Below are 17,256 nucleotides of genomic sequence, written 5' to 3' on the forward strand. Positions count from 1 at the left end.
AAAAATGGCAATGGCAAAATCCATTCATTACCTTTGATTTGTAACTCAATTGCCTGGTTTCCATTGGGTGTTTTAAAGAGAAAGAGAATCTATGGGGTATTGTCAAGAGGAAAATGAGAAACAAGAGACCAAAAAATGCAGATGAGCTGAAGGCCACTGTCAAAGAAACCTGGGCTTCCAGACCACCTCAGCAGTGCCACAAACTGATCTCCTCCATGCCACGCGGAATTGAGGCAGTAATTAAAGCAAAAGGAGCCCCTACCAAGTATTGAGTACATGTACAGTAAATGAACATACTTTCCAGAAGGCCAGCAATTCATTAAAAAGTTTTTTTCGGTATTCTAATTTGTTGAGATAGTGGATAGTGGGTTTTTGTTAAATGTGAGCCAAAATCATCACAATTAAAAGAACCAAAGACTTCAAACTACTTCAGTCTGTGTGTAATGAATTTATTTAACACAAGTTTCACAATTTGAGGTGAATTACTGAAATAAATGAACATTCCCACGACATTCTAATTTAATGAGATGAATGAGGGAAGAATATTATACAATATTTATTATTGCACACACATTTGCTTAAAGTATATTTTTCGGGATATATATATATATATATATATATATATATATATATATATATATATATATATATAAATTTAATGTACTTTTTTTAGCATGTTTAGTGAACACAACAGCAGGCATTCCTCAATAAGCAATTGTTTAGTTGTTGTTAATTGTTTAACAAGCAATAGTTTAGCGACCAATTCTAGATGCTTATTAGCATGCATTTTATTAGCATATTAATTAGTTAATTGAGACAAAAGTCATAGTTAATAGTTTGGGGGGGAATACTGGGAATCGGACCTTAAAATAGAGTGTGAATATTACAACAAAGCAGGAAAATAAAACGCCATCTATTTACAATGAGTTTTCATTTGGTAAAATGAGTTACATTATTTAACATCAACATTATTTAACAATAACTACAATGAGCAACATTTCTACAGCATTTATTAATCTTGACTAATGTAATCTGAACATTTACTATGACCTTTTTCAAGATGTGTCTGTTAACACTAATTGATAAACTGCCCTAACATATTTTAACTACCAACGTCAACAAAAATTACTAAATTCTATAAAATATATTGCTCATAGTTAGATCATATTAGTTAATGCATCAACATTGACAAATGACACCTTATAATGTCACCATTTGGATTTCATTTATTAAATAATCTAATAACCCCCAGTACAAATATAAATTACGGATACAAAGACAAACAAACAACAACAACAAAAAACAACAACAACAACCTTTCATTAGAGAACTGGGTTAGGCTACAGTTAACTTGCTCACACTCCAGTGGTTTTGAACATATCTGACAATGGCTGGAAGGAGATTTTATTTTAAACTGAAAAATAAGAAACATAATGCTTGAAATTGTAACAAAATGATGTATAATATTACAAATGAACATAGTAAAATGGTCTTATTGGTGCTCAAAGACTTCCTGATTGAAGATAAGGGGCAGGGCTTTAATCTAATAGCCTGGGGGCAGAAAATATTCTTGACTCTAGTGATTCAGGAATGAACAAGCTGGAGCTTTTTCATAGAATGAGAAGGGGTTTTTGGTTTGTCATCAATGTTTCTGTAGCATATATATATATGTATGTATATATATATATATATATATATATATATATATATATATATATATATATATATATATATATATATATATATATATATATATATATATATATATATATACTGGGGTGGGGTTGCTATCCCTACACCCAACCCTTCTCCTTTTCCAGCCGGGCTTGAGACCAGCCTTGGTTCAGTTCCCTTTCGAAAGCTACCGTCGATGCTGCGCTGCTCAGCACATTGGGAGACGTCTTAATTGTGACCAGCTGTGAATAATGTGTGTAGCACGTCAATAGAATTGACCTGGAGGTAATATAGCCTTGGTTGATGGTTGATGGCAGACCATGTCTCATTGGGTCAGGGATGCTACTGCTTTTGCTTATGAGGCACGCGGTCAAGCTTCGCCTATAGGTCTTAGAGCTCACTCCACAAGGGGGGTCACCTTCTCTAGTGCTTTAGCAAGGGGTGCCCCCTTACAACAGGTTTGTGATACGGCAGGTTGGTCCTCTCCGCACAAATTCATAAGATTTTATAGTTTGGATGTTCATGCTACTCCGGGCTCTCATGTCCTTGAGTCAACATCACAAGCTAATGTCTGAGGCCTTCTTGTGGTTTTGTAGCACACCTGCACAACCTTAGGGGTCCAGACATTTTCGAGCATGGCGGCGTTGGGTATTCTCGTTCCCAATGCACTGAGCGGCGCATCATCGACTGTAGCTTTCGAAAGGGAACGTTTCCGGTTACTTAACTGTAACCTTGTTCCCTGAGAAAGCGGAACGAGATGCTGCGCTGCGTTGCCATGGTCAAGATGTCCCAGGACTGCTCTTCAGACAAAATATCATGCTGATGCACCTGTGGCTTATCTATTTATAGCCCCGTGTTGCGGGCGCACCCTGATGACATCATCAACCCGAGGCTATGTATGTATGAAAGTATGAAAAAAGAGCAATCACATATAAGTATGCAAAAATTACTATTATCAGTTACATTTTGTAATACCATTGTAAGTGAACTGAAATGTAAAATTAATTAATTTTTTAAGTATATATATATATATATATATATATATATATATATATATATATATATATATATGTATATATATATATATATATATATATATATGTATATATATATATATATATATATATATATATATATATATATATATATATATATATAAAGATATCCCACCTTAACCTGAAATTATCTAAAAAAAATAAACCTTTGATTTGACGGATTTGACTCATTCATGTGGAGAACACCAATGCTCACAGATCCAGACAGTTGCTGAGATTTGTTAATGGATTTTGACAGCCTGAAGTATATTAGTGTGAAAGTCTAGGATTCTATGTGAGTCAAGATCAGCAGCACAAAGCAGTCCATTATGACAGGTGTGAGTACAACAGGGTGGAGGTCTCCACAAGCATATGCTGCAGTCCAAACCTAGCCTGCAAACCAGACCCTGTGACCTGACCAAATACTTAAGCCAGATTTCAACCTGAAATTCCCTATACACTTTTATTTCCTCTCTGGGCTCTAGGTCTGCTCACCTGAAGAGGAAATAAAAAGAGACTGAGCTTTCTTAAATTCTGACTCAAAGCTGAAGGAGTGTGTGTTTATATATCATGCACAAAACAAGTTATATTAAAATTAGAACAGAAATCCATTAAACCAATTGCGCCATTTTACAACAAGGTTATCTAGGTTCCAAATGTACTAGAATAGTGCTATGCCTTAAATTAAGTAAACTTTGTCAGCATAAACACAACTTCTATAATTTAGGCTTCTGTAAATTAGCCTCATAACAGAATAAGTTAAGTCAAGTCACCTTTATTTGTATAGCGCTTTATAACTTAACTAACAACTCTTCACTTTTTAACTTGTGCACTATTACCATTTGCTGTAGGCAGATGTATTTTCAGGGGCTGTTTAGGAATATGATGATAGGAACATTCTTCAGGAGAATCAACAGCTGCCCAGATGAGAAGTGCCCTCACAAGATTTATGCCTCACCTACGACCTTTACAGTAGTTGCTTACGGATGGAACTGATAGTGTCTCCAAGATAGTGTCTTTAAGATAAGAACAACATGTTGGATATTGCTAGAATTATCTCTACTGCCTGTAGAAATGACAACAATAGATCATCCATATGACTATAAGTACTAGTGTTTCTGTATTCTAAGCTGGAGGCTGGCTTCTCGGACTCATTTACTATGGCCTTAAGAAGTGTGGAGAGCGCTGTCTTCAGTAAACTCCCTGTCAACTGAATGAACTTCAAATTTGAAATTTGACTCCTGGTCTTCATTGTGTGTATTGTATTGTCTGTGGGGTTTAATCATGATTCCCCTTTTGTAATTACAGTAAATTATGCATATTTGCAAGAAACTAAACCGAAGTACATGTTGTTAATTAACATTATTTACAGTGTATTTGCACTGTGTTACAATGTTAACAAGAATACAAAATGTGTGACCAGTGTTTTATTTAAAATATATGGTTTTGTACATTTTCTCAAAGCAGTTTCATCATATGATGATTAAAATGATGGAGAAGAATATTAGAACCCTAAATACCGTATCCAGTTGATGATGAAGCGTTTTCGTTGACTTGATCACAGATACTATTTAAACTGAACTGAGCTGGATGATGACATAAAGCCTTTTTTCTTTATTGACAAACTATTTTCCTATTTAATGCTGTTTAGTTGCTTTGTTACAGTCTATATTGTTAAAAGCGCTATATAAATAAAGGTGACTTGACTTGACTTTTGATGACAAGATGCATAAAGGTGAGCATAATGTGTCAAAAATGTCTCATAGCAATGAAAACTTTTGTTGTTGCATTTTTTGAATGAACTGTACAGAGATCACAGTTAATTTTTGGAGTAAGCAACAACTCCTGGGTGTCAGGCTGTAAATTACACATTTGTCTGGGTCACACATTTTTAAGTAATTTCATACGCTAAATGCTATTTTAGATGGACATGCTGATGAGGTTTAGATGTCAAAATAAGCAAACACTGTATGTGCTGCTTTTCTATTGATCCTTTTTTTGTGCATTCTATGCAAATAATAATTAGTTATCATTAGAATCTTTAGTAGCAGCACTAATTCCATCATATAATTACAATCCAGCCCTTAATTGGTGAGAAATTAGGTTGTTGATTAATTACATAATACCTTAATAGTTAATAATCCAATCACAGCCATGAGAATAGCTGCCCAATTTATACTATTAGTCAAACCTCATTTAATTAATTCACTTTAAATAAAGTGATACAGTTTTAATTGCTAAAAGCCTTGCCTGCTAATAGAATAGACTGTTTAGAGACACTATCTTAATGACTATGGTCTGACATTTCTCTTCAAAGCCTATTTCATATTCATGAAACCACAAGGTTAGTCAGCTGAAGCTGAAATCTCTTCTATTTCTCTCTGGTTCATTTGTGGTTAACATTTTGAAAATCTCATGAGATCTCTTTGGAGGAACTTTGGGGTTGGGGGTGCTAAGGCAGAAAGTGTGCTTTAATGGTAATATTTTTTCAGTATTGCTCACACAAAAGACAGCTATCTGAAGTTATTTATAAATTATATTTTATTACATATTTTGACCATATCCCATGTTAACATACCACAAAACTATTTGTTGTGACTGGTTACAGCAGCATAAAAACTCTAACTCTAAAAAGTTGTCCTGTGATGTTCCATGACAAAAAAATTTATATATAAAAGCATTTTTAAATAGAAATGAATTTTTTTTTTTTTTTTTTTACAAATAAAAGCAGGGGTTGGAAGAGCAAAGACATACATAATTACAGCATTTTATTTGTAATATTCTCAAACAGAGAACTGGTTAAAGACACAGCCTGAGATGCATCACATCATGCAGAGCCATGAGATCCAAAGATAAAGGCACTTCTTAGCTCCGTGCTCATTAACTGCAGGCAGGAATCTGTAACACCGAGGCATGATGGCCACCTGCTCCTCTCCACAGTCACCACTCTGCAGATTTAATTATGTGAATAATTGGATGACATTCATATCACTTGGAAGGATTTTGAGAGGCCATTGGAAATGAAGCTAAGGGTTTCATTCACATTTCTGTTCGGCTCTCATCAACTTGTGAGCAAAGGGGATTTTCACAAATTGCTATCGGCAGAATTAATGCAGGTTGGGTGTGAAAGGCTGAAGAGCTATTTTTATTAGAATAGGTTGGCTGGAACCAATCCTAAATCACAGAATAACTCTGAAATTACACTTCCTGAAATTTAACCAAGCTTATTTTAGCTTACTCACAGGCTGTAGCTGTCAAATGCAATATAGTTGATGGTCTCTTTTCCTTCAACAACAGCGTCTTTACAAAATAAAGAAAAACTGTCTTTACAAAATCAGTTTTACAATGCAATCTGTGCTGAAATGTGCTACAGCAACAGTTAGGTTCAGACCAAAATGATCAGGGACCTTGCTCAAAAAATACTTACCTACATTCAGTCGGAGAGACCCCAGTGGTTTTGAGTTTTTGCAAATGGAAACAACAACAAGAAGTTCTGCTGCTGAATGAAGTAACTACTTCTTTTTCGGAGAGACCTCTGTAAAACCCCCCTACCACTGGGGTCGCTCCAAAAAAAAAAAGGTAGGTACTACTGCAGGAGTAGAATACTGTTGTTTCTGTGAAATATCGTACCAAGCGAGCTGTATTTTCACCATTTTCTTTTTGCTAAAAAGTACAACATATTTTGCATGTTATATTGACGCCACTAGAAGAAATAATGTTATATCCCCACTTATATGACATCCAAGATTATGGCAAGTATATATGGCAACTATTATTTGTATTAGTTAATCTTATTCTGGACTGATAGTTTGTGTTTTCTTTCCCTGTGTCTGTATTCAAATTTCCTTTGGCTTATTTTCTGATTCTGATTCTAATTTAGTTCCTTATTAACCCATATGTGTCTTTTTTTTGTTTTTTGTTATTCTGGATTATCTCATATTTTTACTAAAATTGCTCTCCTACTATTCCTACAACTGTGACACGCGGAAGTGTGACCAAAAAAGTGTAAGGTGATAAAGGCACTGAGCTATCTGACCCCCCTTTCCACAGCATCATACCGGATACATTTTAAGAATAAAGCAGATACTTTCATGGTAGAAACTATCATTTCTTTGCCTAAAATTGTGCATACTGTATTTGTGACATCACATTTACATTTCATTGAGCACATTTACATTTATTCAATTAGATTTTATTTTTCTTCTGTAGATTAGACAGGTCTCTAAACAAATACTCTAAAAAAATACTATTGCAAAGTTTCAATGACAGACACCATGATGTTCTGATTTCACCTCTTGTGACTTCAGAGCCACAGTCGCCAGAATAAAATACTATTTATCTCTGAGACTAAAAATGTGTATTTTAGGACTAAAACCCAGGCAAGTTCTGCGGTGCCTCCAAATTAAGTGTTCCCCAAAGGCTGGCTCAAGCTGGATATTAAAAACGAAGCTGAGAGAAGGCTAATTGCACTCACATCATGCCTGATTTAGACATACATCACAAACCGAGCTAAAGATCCCCCTGGGTAAGAGAGCTGTTTTGATAAAATAATTTATATGAAGAAGAAACAACCTTGAAGATTCAGCCACATTATGGATAAATTATGTTGACATTACGTTGACATAATTCCACATCAGTTGATGTATGTTCACAGATGTGCTGATGCTATGAATTGAGAGTGAATGCTCTCGTTGTTCTGATTTAGCTCATTTACATATTCAAATTAGACGAGAATCCAAACTCTCTAAACATTGGTGGAACATATGTTTTCTGTTCATTCTAATTTAAATGTAAATGTTTTAAGATGATTAATGTTTTGAAACTTGACCAAAAGAATACAAATCATTTTAAAAACATGTATTCAGAATAAACAGTTTCGTAGTAAAAAGCAGTGTTAATAATAAATGTTAAACTTAAAAGCAAACCCGGTATAAACAGGATTAGCTGTTCGAATAATTCAGGTCAAAAGACAAATGTTTGAATGTTTGTCATGGGTTCAATATAAACACACTGTAAGATGTTACAATTATTATTAATGTATTTTTTTTTTTTAAATATAGGAAGTGATATTTTATGCCAGATTTATTACAGGCTGGGTCATTTTTTCTCATTACACAGCAAAATACTTCAAAACATTAAACTAAAAGTGACACCAAAAACTCAACTTGCAGACAGTGGGGAGACATTTATTATTTATTCATACTATAGTATACAATGGCACTTAGGTTCTCAGTATTTCAATTTCCAAACAAAATTAAGAAAAACTACATTTCAATAGGCCATCTTTTTGTGTGAACTCTAAATATATTTCTAATATGCCCAATGCTATTTCATAGGTACAGTTATTTGAATTAAACTTTCAGAAATCGTGCAAAACCTTACTTTTCCATAGCTGTTTGTCTGAGGAGACTTTTCACATTTCTCCTAGCATAAGCAATTTTTTGACATTAGAGATCTTTTAAACTCTGACACTCTGACTGATGTTTTATTAATGTGAAAGTAGAGCTAACTTTGGAAACTGCCTGAACTTTATGTTCCATACTTCGTAAGCTTTGGAAAATGGAGCAAACTTCACACTTATTTGTTTATCTCCATCCTCCAAGGCATGTGCTGACAGTTCTCATATAAAAACAACAAAAAGGTCATGTGTGATCTGTAGATTGAGGTTTGGAAACCAATCTATTAATTTCTCCATACTTTCTAAAACAGCTCACTATGCACCGCTGTCACGCCACAGTATATCTCTTTGAAATAGGGAACTGTTATTGTCTTTAACTCTAGGATTTATCATCATGTGCAAAATGCTCCTGGATGGTTTGAGATTGACCTGTCCAACCAGGAAATGAAAAATGTGTGTGGAGGGTCAGGTGAGATGAAACAATCATTATAAATGGCTTGCTGTGAATTGTGTCATTGGTACTTCCTCTGGTTCACCCGATCGAGGATGAGGGGGAGGTTATTGACTGCACTGGCAGATAAAATGAATTGTTATGTAGTTGAGACAAATGCCTGTGGACTCAAGATTTAGGTCTGGTCTCGATTGTCTTTGTGGCATCCAGATAGAGTGTATTCCCATGAGCTATTTTGTTGAGCTATAGTGCCAGAGGTAAACGTACCTTGTTTTTGTGTCTAGGTTCGGTGACTAATAGCATTTGTCCACTGTTTTCTCTAGGGATCAGATCTGCTTTGGATGTTAGACAATGCTTTTGAGCTGGCAGCACATGTGTGCTGAGTAGTGAACAGCCTCTTATAATTCCAGGTGGATCTAGCAGGAGGATTTTAGTCATTTCACACCTAGTCACTTTTAATAAGATCTGTACAGTCCCTGTCCAAGGTGCTGAAATATCAATGCCATTGCATGTTTGGGTGAAATGGATTTGCATTAAAAATCCAGGTGAGAGTCAAGATGTGCATGCAGTTTTATGTTTAGCAGCAGTCATGTTTCAGCTTTCACACATAGACACACACACACATGTTTGTTTTACTAAACTTGTTAGAACTTTCATAGACTTCTATTGTTTTTAAACTATACTGACCTAACAATACTTTCTAACCCCTTACCCTAACCCTACCCCTACCCCTACCCCTACCCCTACCCCTAAACCTACCCTTCACAGAAACCTTTTTGCATTTTTACATTTTAACATAAACTTCATTTAGTATTTTTTTATAATTTATTTTCCCTTGAGAGGACCGACCAAAGGTCCTCACAAAGTCAAAAATGTCAGTTTTTACTACCACCACCCCATCCCCCATACACACACCCACACATAGAGAAGGATTTTTGTAGGTAAATTGTAGGTCAGTGATGGGAAATATAAATAAATATATTACTGTTGTACTGATTCTCTGTTGATACACGCAGTTATTGTGAAAATGCATAAAAAACACATGTAGTCTATGGCAGTGGTTTTTAAACTTGTCCTGGAGACACCCCTGCCTTGCACGTTTTGTATGTCTCCCTCATCTAGCACAACTGATTCAAATCATCAGCTCATTAGTAGAGACTGCAAGACCTGATTTGGGTGTGTCTAATAAGGGATACAAAATACAAAATGTGCAGGGCAGGAGTGCCTCCAGGACAGGTTTGAAAACCCCTGGTCTATGCATCACTGATACAATCTATCAAAAGTTCAGCAAAATCAAACCAGTGAACATTTCAACCCCCTTGCAAAGTTCTGATTCCACTTGAGACTACCATCAACAATATTAAGTCCAAAAAAATGGTTGAGCCTTTCATTAAAATTTCTCAGACCTAGCCTAACCTTTTTTTTTCGGTTTCCGTTTATGGAGTGAATACTTCCATTAAATTGGATTTTGGGCCTCAAGGGACTGACTGTCGCTAATGTATCTGTTACAAGGAGTGTTGCGAGAAGTGAATTTTACCAGACAAGCATTTAATTTTTAATCACTTGGCTATTTGGTCAGCTTAAGCTTCATTGCTTCTGCAGCCAATCATGCCTCTGTTAGGAACATATGGAGATTCCTGTGCTCAATTGACTCCCCAATGTAATTAACATTTCCCAGAGCATCAATCATTTTAAAACAATTAGAGATCACTATAGAAAAAATGGTAGCACTTTATTTTAAAGTCCTGTTCCTCATGTACATACTATGTACTGCTTATAGTAATTACAATAACTATGTAATAACTAGGTACTAACCCTGAACCTACCCCTAAACCTAACCCTCCCCACTGTAGTTACCTTGTGTTACCAGATCTTTCTTAGATAAATACACTGTAAGTACACTATAAGTACATGTAAGTACACGTACTGTAAAATAAAGTGCAACCGAAAAAAATAAAATAAAATGTTTGATGGTTTGAAAGATCTGTCATCAATTAAAATGATTAATACTGCAATGTCATAGAAATTAACAGCACTGATACATTTCTAAACACAATGTGATGAGAACAATCTGGCAAGGCAAGGCAAGTTAATCTATATTGCAGATTTCGTACACAATGGTAATTCAAAGTGCGTTACATAAAAGAAAGTAAAATAATCATGAAGAACAATAATAAAACAAGCAATTTTAAAAATGGACTTATTTAAAATTAAGTTAAAACAAGTAGAAATAGAAATTGATTTTACATAAAATACAGTGAATGCGTAAAATACAGCGCAATCACAGTTCGGACGTCGCACAGTGCTCATTCAACAAATGCACAGCTAAACAGATGAGTTTTGAGTCTAGATTTAAATGTGACTAGTGTTTTAGCACATCTGATCTCTTCTGGAAGCGGATTCCAGCTGCGGGAGGCATAGTAACTAAAGGAGGACTCCCCTTGTTTTGTGTGAACCACTGGTATTTCTAACTGACTCGATCCTAATGATCTGAGTGCTCTGTTAGGCTTATATTCAGTGAACATATCTGCAATATATTTTGGTCCTAGGTCATTGAGTGACTTATAGATGAGTAAAAGTACTTTAAAATCAATCCTGAATGTAACTGGAAGCCAGTGTAAGAACCTGAGGACTGGTGTGATATGCTTTTTTATGTAATTTTCTGGTTCTAGTCAGAATCCTGGCAGCAGCGTTCTGCATGAGCTGCAGCTGTCTAATGGTCTTTTTGGGAAGGTCAGTGAGGAGAACATTACAATAGTCCACCCTGCTGGTGATGAAGGCATGAACAAGTTTCTCCAGGTCTTGACTGGAAACAAAATAAAAACCTGCTATAAAACTTTCAAACACATATCACACTAAATGCTATGTAACAGAACCAATTGAATTGCATGGTATATTTACATTTAAATTACTAACCTAATTTACAGCTTAAAAAAATAAAGATTTAATTAATTAAAAAAGAAAATAAAGTTATTTTTATCTTTTCAAAAAAATGTGTCTTTGGGAATTTCAACCTATTTTATTGGTCACTGGGCATAAATCAGTTTGTTCACCTGGAAAAAAAAAAAATACCCTTATGTATTTTGAGGACATAAATTACATTTTAATTTTGGGAATGACTATTCCCCTATTATTAGTCAAACAGTAATAATAAAATATAATAATAATAATAATAATAATAATAGTTTAACAAAAGTTACTGGTTGTCACCTTGTAGATGTGTCCTATCTTTGAAAACCAAATTAACCAAATAAACTGTTGATGATATTTACATTAGCACGTACTTCATCACTTCAGGTAACTTGGACGGACATAATTGTCGACTTGATACTGGTTTGTCTTCTTTCAAAATTATCTTTGCTTCTGTTCAGTGCCACAATCCCACCTGAACAAATATTCCCATGTTTAACATGTTTTAACATGCATCCATTTTCTCATTTTGAATTGTACACCTTGCAAACGTGTGATATAACAAAACACTAAGCCATTTATTCTGGCTTATTTAAACAAATTACCAACACTATGGGCTTCATAACCTTGATTTGATTAATTAAGTCATGAAACCCTGTAGGAATAGTGGGGTAACCATAAGGAGGACAATGCATTAGAGATAATACTAATTCATTGTGAGCACTAATTTATTATGATGTATGAGGGTTACACTCATGTTTCTCATTAAATAATGAGAACAAAAAAAGGACATGATGTATTCTGTTTCCTACATATTTCTTCCACTTTCACAAACTAAGGGTAAAGAGTTTCCCCGCAGCCTCCAATTAATTTCAACAGACAGTGTGCTACATGCCTTCCCTGTCCGAAATTATAATTCTGAATAAAATCCAGCTAGTATTTGTCAACTTAAGAAAAGTCACCAAAGACATTTTGAACTGCAGATAAGTAGCCTGCTCTTTCTAAGCAGCCATGACAGTGATGCAATTAATTAGATGTTTTCTTCTTGAACAAATTAAGTTAATGCCAATAGTGACTGCTAGAAGCAAATATGCACCCAAAGTAACTATTCATCCAATTTAACCAATCACTACGGCTTGAAGTGATTGAGTTTGTTGATGCTCTGGTTTTAATTTAAAGTTCCCTGCATGGGAATTCAACAAAAATATACAAACTTTCTCTCATCTGCAGGGAACAGAGGTTGATTGTTATTCCTAGAATTTTCTGTGTGAGTTCACATTTGATGAATTTTCACATTAATGTTATAATTGGTCTGAAAACCAAATAGGTTTCATCTTAGTCCATTTATGTACTTAATAAAACAAGTCCCCTTTATATAGAGCTTTATACAATAGTTTGTTGTATGAAAGTATAAAATATCTATAAAATTCAACCTGTCCTCCAACCAATACGCTCGTATAGGTCGTTTGTCCAAATCCATGAAATATGACCCATCAGAGCATATACTAGAATTTCACCCCATCGGCAAAAACTTGTTTTCATATTAATGTTTTGTACTTTTTCATTTGCACTATGATTTGCATTTTGTGTAGCTCAGTTGGTATATTATTGCGTTATACCTTGATATCTAATTATGCTATCATGGGGTTGAACCCAGAGAACGGATATGAACGAAAATGTATACATAAATAAATCATAATTTAGCCTGATGTCTGTGAGGGTTAGTTTAGGGGTGGGGTTAGGTGTGGCAATGAATAAGCCACCTTGTAAAATATGTACGAATTACTGTGAAATCGGTGTAAAAATCCACACATTGCATCTTAAATAAACGTGCGTTTTGATTGGTAACGACATTATGCGTCATTTCATGACGACAGGCTCAACACGATACTGTCATTATTTTTACGCCCGCTAGAGGGTGCTTAACTTTTAAACGTAAATATAGGTCGTAATAAGGTGCTTTCACAAATGACCTATATGGTCGTTTTTTATTGGAGTACAGGCTTATTACTATTATTGTATAATGTCAGTGTCACGGTCGCTGCCAGAAGTAACACAGAGGGTAAATCAAACTCAGGAACAAGAAACGAGGAATGACACATGAATACAACTTAGTAGACCCGACAAACACAGACCGAACAGACTCAAACTTAAGTACAAAACTTAATTTTTGAACAATGAGACACACCTGGAATCAAATGAACAATCAAACACATGGGAAACTGGGTCAGGGTGGGCACATGGAGGGGAAAAAATACACAGTTACATAAATAACAGTCAATAACTCTGGCATTTCCTATTAAGTAAAAGAACAAACTGTGTTTAATTAATAAGAGTTCAATATTCACAAGAATTCATTAATAAAGTTCATTCTGCAAAGGTATTCATATGCGAATAATTTAAGTTTTAGGTGATGTTAATATGTCAATATTGTACAATTAAATGCTGTCAGTATGCCAATATTGTACTGTACACTAATACACACAAAAATAATTTGAATACTCTTGAGAACATGTTGGTTTATTGCATTATTTTAGTGTAATTTTTTAAATGTGTTACCTTGATGGTGTATTTGTGCATATGACACAATGAACTTTCTTTATACAGTGTTCGTATTTATCAGTACAAAAAAGTAACTGTGATGAACTTTGTTTCGTCATGTGGCTTTCTTTTTCCCACCAGTGTTTATGTTTGTCATTAACATATTATGGAGATTAAATAAATAAATTGTTATTACAACATTGTCAGTAATTATTTATTTATTTCCTTACTTGCCTAATGTAAATTTAAGTTAAATCTGCAAAACTTGAAATGTTGTTGCCAGTTTTTTATGGTAAAGTTCTAGTGTGACTTTCATTCTCCTTTTCTGCATTCATCACTCAGTGTCCTGAAAGTAGATATTTTTTCCAAGTTATATATATATATATATATTTATATATATTGTATATTATATATATATATATATATATATATATATATATATATATATATATATATATATATATATATATATATATAAGAAAACTTTTTTGATTTTTTGGGGTAGAAAAAGTTGTTTTAGACAGTTTCAGTTCCCTTTTTTACAGTGATCTGTATTCATGGTGGCATTCATTATGCTTTCAGCTATGCGCCCAATTCTGTTGGTACCTATTAGAGGGTTTTTTTATGGATCTTATTCAGATGCACTGATATGCATACCAACATGTCTTCTCTGTGTCTGTTCCTAAAATATGCAAAATAAAATCAGGCAACTACAATTTTAACTCTTGACATTGAGAACAGTTGCTCAAAAATACCAGTACCAGAGGAAATAATATGTCAGACATGACATCTTTGCTCCCATTTTATATTAGATGTTTATAAATACTATGAACTTAATAATAATCAAAAATAATTGTTAGGTTCCATGTTCTAATTGGGCTCATGTTGATTTGCTAAACAATTTTGCTGCTATTGAGGTGGGATACAGGTATGGTTAGGGGCAGCTTTGGTGGTATGATTCAGGGGGTAGAGGTAGGGTCAACAGTGTAATTATATATGTCACCATTAATTACAGATGTAATTACAGGATGGTATTTTCAAATATAAGTACAATGTAAAAACATGTATATACACAATATAAGTGCACTGTATCAAATGATTATTGTATATGCAATGTATATATTAATTTAAAATGGGTCTTTGTAGTTTTCTAATTTTGTCTGTATTCAATAAATATGTCTGGAAAGGTCTTTGCTGTATTTTATTTACTAAGACTGAAGCATTTCTCACTTTGAAAGACAGCACATACTCCTAGACCTAGACAGTGATAGATTACATCTTACTCCTATGACCAAAAAGAAGTAGCCTTCTGTTACAGTAGAAGACTTGTTAGACAGACAGACAGATAGACAGATAGACAGACAGACAGTCATGAAGTAAACAGGTAAATTACCAGCCCAAATCCTTAACTGCTAGTGTTCCCTAACCCAGATTTTATATAGAAAGTGTCATGGGCAGGATTTGAGCGCAGGATTTGAGTGCTTCAATTTAAGACATAATGATATAGCAGCAGTATCAGTTAGTTCAGATTCATACTTAATAAAATGATGGCTTTTAATTAATATCTTGCAAAGAAGTAAATGTTACACAATTGATTTGCATACAAATTTAAATTGCAAGATGTCACTGTTACAGCTACATGTGACCAGATGCTGTTCTGACACTGAGGGAAGATTAATGTCAATATCGCTTGATGACCTTAACCATCATATAATTATGTATTTTTTCATTATAACATGGGCAGTTAAAAAAACCCAGAGTGTTCTGGCTGGGGAAACTGTGGGAACAGTAAATATGAATCAGCAAGATAACTGCCTCTAAACAGCAGACATAAAAGAAAGCCATTTAGCGAAATAGCAATTTCTGTAAATTACATCCAAGCTTACCAGAATGTAGCAAAGAGCTCTGATACTTACTTCACAATTACACCAAGGATTTTATTTAAATGTATTTGTTGTGACTGGATAAAACTGAAGTACCATTTTGACAAAATCAGTACAAAATGTGCATATGTATGTCATTCCAAATGTATTAGAAAAGGTCACTTTTGGATACACAGGCACTTTTGGAAGAAATCAGGAGAATGCGGCATTTTTGATATGCACCATTTGTAGAGCTGAGTCTATTTACACAGCTCCAGCATGTCACCTCCAAAATGGGTGAATCTCGAAGGAGGGAGGTGTGAAGCCCAAATTTATTCATTATTCAATAGACAATTCTCCAATGTACTGCATCTTCGACTTCTGTTTCTGTTTCAGGCAAATATGGACCATCTGCTGTAATTTCTAGAGCAATTAAAATAACACCATTCTAATGGAAAGATATGTCTTGCTCCGTCCCAGTGATGATGCACAGCATGGGTCATTTGGAGAGGCACCAAACAGTCCTTAAATTGGTGACAGAGCAAAACAGAAAGAAAAACAATTTCCAAGATAATCTTGTGACAGGAACAACTGAATCCTTGGATTCTTTTAAAAAGCCTTCCACAGAAGCAATTTCAGGATCACTTTTGAAAAGTTTAACTTTTAGCTTCACCAAAGTTCCACTCCCGTGCTGTAAGGGATGGTGAATGCTTGCAGGGGGGTCTCAGTGTGCTCTCATCAGAACCAGATATCTGCTGGCTTGTTTAAACTAAAGTTCTCCATCTCTCTAGATACAGTTCACAGCTAATGGTTTCTCCACTATTCCTGCTATAATCTGCCATTGCAGAACCTTCTCAAAAAAATAAAAAAAAAATAAATAAATAAGTGCACTGGAGATGATTTATTCCCTTAGGAATTTTTTTTTTTTTTTTTTTCACTTATGAAACAGTTGATTATTGGTTAGGTACCATTTATATATGCATTAAAAAATGTCCAAAGTTGAAGCTGGAAGTTATTCTAGTTCTATGTAACTAAGGGAAATATGATTGCTCAAGCTCTTCTTTATTTTGTTTTGTACTGTTACATAATCTGACAAGAGACTCTGAATAATGATTTTCTGTGGCATTGTTTGTAGATATCAGGTCATTTGCCTCACTTATCAGTATGGGCTAACTGCCATATTGATTGGGTGATTTGTAAAACAGAACTGATAAACATACTGTGTGAAGATATATTAGCCTGTGCTGTTTTCCACCCGATAAATTGTTGTACAGAGGCAAGACAGGTTTTGTTCTCTGCAGTCATATCTTCCCAAGCTTGAGGTTAAAGGAAATTGTCTGCTCATTTATCAAGGAGATAAAAAAATAAAATGAAATTGGATGTATT

This window comes from Carassius auratus, chromosome 42 (assembly GCF_003368295.1).
Source record: "Carassius auratus strain Wakin chromosome 42, ASM336829v1, whole genome shotgun sequence".
Lineage (NCBI taxonomy): Eukaryota > Metazoa > Chordata > Actinopteri > Cypriniformes > Cyprinidae > Carassius > Carassius auratus.